Raw genomic sequence first — 5,030 nt, 5'->3', positions numbered from 1 at the left:
TAAGGGTGAATGATAAACATGTTTGCTTGGTTTGTTACGTGTTTATATAAAAGTTATATATATAGTAAAGGACCGGACATTTGCATGAAGCATGACACATAGGTTATTTTATAAATGTTATAAAATGCCCTTGTTGTGCGCAATGGTTTTTAGTTGTTTCTTTTTAAAGTTAAAGAGAAATTAGAAACTAAAAGAAATAAGAAAGACATGCATGCTCACTTAGTTTAATTCATGGTTTTAAAATGTTTTTAAACTTGGATCACATGACCTAAGATCACGGTTCTAATATATTAGCAACCCTAAGGCTTTAATCTTTTAATCAGTTTAATAGGATTTAAATTGGCTAATAAAAAGGTTAAAGGTGTAGCAAATCTATTTATAAGGACCTTTTGTCTAAGGCGGGCTCTGTCTAGGCTGGAGTGTTTAAGTTGACGGAAACGTAACACCCCTACCTGGGAACTTACCTGGAAAGGTGAATTTAGATAGATTTGATGCATGCATGCAAGTTAAGGACAATCCATTAAAGTATTTAAATGTGACTACTTGAACTTGTTCATATTTCATAGACAAACGTTGTTATGAGCGAGTTTATAAAAGATGACTTAGACAAAAATTATTAGCCGGTTGGTCGTAGGTTAATGAATCCCTAGATAGAACATTCAGTGGGAGGTGTTGGGACATGAGATGCTTCACTTAAAACCTTTCACTTTCTCCTAAATTAGTCCACACCGTGAGATCTATCCTCAGCCACCACGGCACCTTTGCGCGTGTCCCCACAATGGATGGTGTATTGGAGGGTAGGTCAATATCAATGTGATGGAGAGAATGTTCATAGTAAGTGGAGGTTTGCACCTTCTGCTTCTAACTCTGTAAAGGGGAAGAAGAAGAAGGGTGGTAAGGAAAAAGGGAAGGCACCTACTAACCCAACGTCTGTCGCCTCAAAGAGGCGTCCACAAGTTGCTAAAGGAAAGTGTTTCCACTGCAACCAAGATGGACACTGGAAGAGGAACTGTCCTCGGTATCTGAAAGAGAAAAAAGTAGCCAAGGTCGATAAAGGTAAATGTGATTTACTTGTGCTTGAAACCTGTTTAGTAGAGAATGATGATTCTGCCTGGATAATTAATTCAGGCGCCATTAATCATGTTTGTTCTTCTTTTCAAGGGATTAGATCTTGGTGACAGCTGGAGGCTGGTGAGATGACGATGCGAGTAGACACCAGACACGTCGTCTCAGCTGTGGCAGTGGGAGGAATCCAGTTATCTTTATAGAATAGGTTTCTTATTTTAAATGATGTATATATTATTCATGAACTAAAAATGAACCTTATTTCTAGAATCGAATTTATATGTGCTAAGGCCGTTAGCCATTAATTCCCTCCATAATACTGAAATGTTCAGAACTGTCGTAACTCAATCAAAACGTTGACGAATTTCTCCAAAAGAAAATGCATAACTTTGGAATCTACGTTTAGGGCACATCAATCTTAATAGGATTGAGAGATTGGTGAAGAATGGACTTCTAAGTAAGTTAGAAGAAAATTATTTGCAAGTGTGCAAATCTTGCCTTGAGGGTAAGATGACTAAACGACCTTTTACTGGAAAAGGTTATAGAGCCAAGGATTCTCTTGAGTTAGTACATTCTGACCTTTGTGGTCCTATGAATGTGTGAGCCCGATGTGGCTATGAGTATTTTATTATTTTTACTGATGATTACTCAAGGTATGGGTATATTTATCTTATGCAACAGAAGTTTGAATCCTTTGAAAAGTTCAAAGTGTTCAAGGCTGAAGTTGAAAACGCATTAGATAGACGGATTAAAACACTTCGATCGAATTGAGGTGGAGAGTTTTTGGACTCGGCAATCCAGGACTATTTGATAGAACATGGAATCGTTTCCCAACTCTCAGCACCGGGTACACCTCAGTAGAATGGTGTAGCGGAGAGGAGAAATAGGTCATTGTTAGACATGGTTCACTCGATGAGTTACGCTTTCTTATCAGACTCGTTTTGGGGTTTCGTAGTGGAGACTGTAGTGTACATACTCAACTGTGTTCCCTCCAAGAGTGTTGCAAGAACACCTCTGGAGTTGTGGAATGGGCGTAAAGCTAGTTTAAGTCACTTCTGCATTTAGGGTTGCCCTGCACATGTGCTTGAGACTAATCCCAAGAAGTTAGAACCACGGTCGAGGTTATGCCTATTTGTAGGCTACCCCAAAGGTACACGAGGGGGTTATTTTTATGATCCGACGGAAAATAGGGTGTTTGTTTCAACAAATGCTACTTTTCTGGAGGAGGATCATATGAGAGAGCACAGTCCACGAAGCAAATTCGTGTTACGTGAACTTTCCAATGAAACTACTGAAACTTCAATAAGAGTTGTTGAAGAGCCTGCTACATCAATAAGAGTTGTTGATGGGAGTTCATCCAGTAGGTCGGTTCCACCTCAAGAGTTGAGGGAACCTCGATGTAGTGAGAGGGTTGCGAACCCACCCGTTCGCTATGTCACACCTCGCCCCGAACCCGCACTCCTGAGCCCGAGGAGAGGCATGAGGGACCGTAGATACCACCCTTTTGTGATATCTACTTTCCAACTGGACCTCTTTACTACGCTCAGTATACTTTAAGTCAAGGAGATAACAACCCATTTTATTACTACACTATAATGTTTATACAACAACCACTCTTAAAACTTTCCAAAAGTGTGACTGTGGCTTGTGGCAGACCTTAACCTTAGCAACATCCTGGAACTTCTCACCTTTCGCTACCTGGGAAGAAAAACATGAAAGAAAAGAATGAGCTTCACAAAGCTCAGTGAGTGGTAAGCAACTTCTAGAGTCTATTTCAACTCATATATAACAAACATATCATAAATACGAGGTTACATTCAAACCTCAGCTTCGAATGGGTTTGTTCTCAACTCTATCTACACGCACGGTAGATAGCTAAACTGATAACTACTTAGAATGAGTATGTTGTCTACCTACACACACGGTAGATAGTTAATTGTTACTAATTACAAACGCTTACTCTTTTGTGTTCCCTTTATCCCCTTTGTCCTCTATTCGCACATAGCTCCCCGCTCATAGGCTCAGAAGCTAGGCTCGTCGGCCCTCTGACCATTCCATACGAGGTTCCTCCCACAGGCTCAGGAACTAGACCTCTCGGTCCCCTGACCATCCCGAGAGGTTTTGCTTTCGGGCTCAGGAACTAGGTCTATTGAACCCTTGACTATCCCGATCACATAATATCATTCTCATGCTAGATACTCATTCATAACATAAGCATAGATAATTTACTCTAAAATATATGCTTAAGACTTAAAGGAAAGTACCACTCACCTTGGTAAGGCAGGAATCTTCCTTTCTAGAAGTTCCTTGATCATCTCGGGCTCCCTTTTGAACCCTAAGATCCAGATTCAAATTAAAGCTCATATTACTCATAGTTCTAGGCTTTATCTCGAGATACTTCCTTCTACAAACATGCTCTAACATGTCTCAGGAAACTTACCTCAAAATATTAACTCAGAACTTCTCGTGGTTTGGCTAGAATCCTCAACACATCAAGACTGACCCAAGCTTACCCGATAGCCCGACCCTTCTGTCTTTTCCTCATTCTTCAACCTGCTTTCTTAGAACTTCTTCTCCGGTAGCCCTACCCTAAAAACTAGACTCTCCTAGATTTTAGGTGGATTTGGAATCACTCCAAACGCACGAGTATTTTGGGATAACTCCTTGTTCCAATTTGATGTTATTTCCAAACTTCACTGTCCAACAACGTCTCCTCCTCTTGAACTTTATGACGAACGCATGGTTTTGCTACCAACGCATGCGTTCTTTCATCCACGCATAGTTTCTTCACAATTAGCCTTCATACACTCTTCTTAATGTCCTTTGAGTTATGACCTGAAGAGAAGTCCTTGGCCCTATTTATAGGCGTCCAAAATCTCTCCAAGGCCGACATCTCCTACTTGGTCGCATGTCCAAGTGTCTTTTCCCCACACTATCAACGCAACCTTCATGCCATCGCAATCTAAGGTGTCTTCCTCTTCCTTAGCCAACACATAATGCTTAAATTTGCATGTCTTCTTGTGCATCCACCTCATTTGCTTAAGGCCTAAGATTTCTTCCCAACAAGCCACATGTCCAGATGACGACTCTGAATGCGTCCATCCAATCTCATATGCGCCCATCCAATCTCAATGCGTCCATCTACCGCAAATGCATTCATATGCGTTCATCTACCATAAGTGTGTCCGTCCAACCTCATTTGTGTCCATCATATTGACGCAACTTGGTCACATATGGTAGATGCTCGCAAGGCTTATCTTTGGCCGCATATCCTTCTCTTGGTTAGCCATCATCAACTCGTGGCATTCTCATCAACGTATCACTTGAGTCAAAACTCAAGGCATCGCATCCTTGGCCGCATACCTTCCTCTCCCACATGCTCAACTAGGATTATGACTGACACTCTTCCAACGCATACTATTAGTCTTGTCCTATGTGCCCACATGCCCTCGGATGTCCAACGCATATAGCACATCATCAACGCATAACAACCTTATGTGCCGCAAGCCTTAGCAACGCAAGACGTTTCACCATGCGTCCACCATGGCTTGTCTCATCGCCTAGCTCATCGTCTAGTACTGCTGCCGCATAGCACCATCACATAGCATTGCCACATAGCGCCATTGCATAACGTTGCCGCATAGCACCAGTCTATTGCACAGCTCTTGCTCATCGTGTAGCGCTGACGCCCATCGTCTAGCGAAGCACAACTATTGTTTAGTGCACACGCCTATCGCGTAGCACCATCGCCCATCATCATCCTTGATGTCGATCGTGTAGTGCTAACGCCTCATCGTCTAACGCTATCGCCCATCGCAAAGCACTATTGTTTAGCACGAATCCCCGCATCGTCTAGCGCTGCACTTTACTGCACGATCACATACCACATTGCTTAGCTCCCCTCATTGCTACACAATTATCCAGTACCCGCTTACACGATCGTCTACCTCATCGTGTGGCGCTAT

This window comes from Benincasa hispida, chromosome 10 (genome assembly GCF_009727055.1).
Source record: "Benincasa hispida cultivar B227 chromosome 10, ASM972705v1, whole genome shotgun sequence".
Classification (NCBI taxonomy): domain Eukaryota; kingdom Viridiplantae; phylum Streptophyta; class Magnoliopsida; order Cucurbitales; family Cucurbitaceae; genus Benincasa; species Benincasa hispida.
This window is presented reverse-complemented; position numbering follows the sequence as displayed.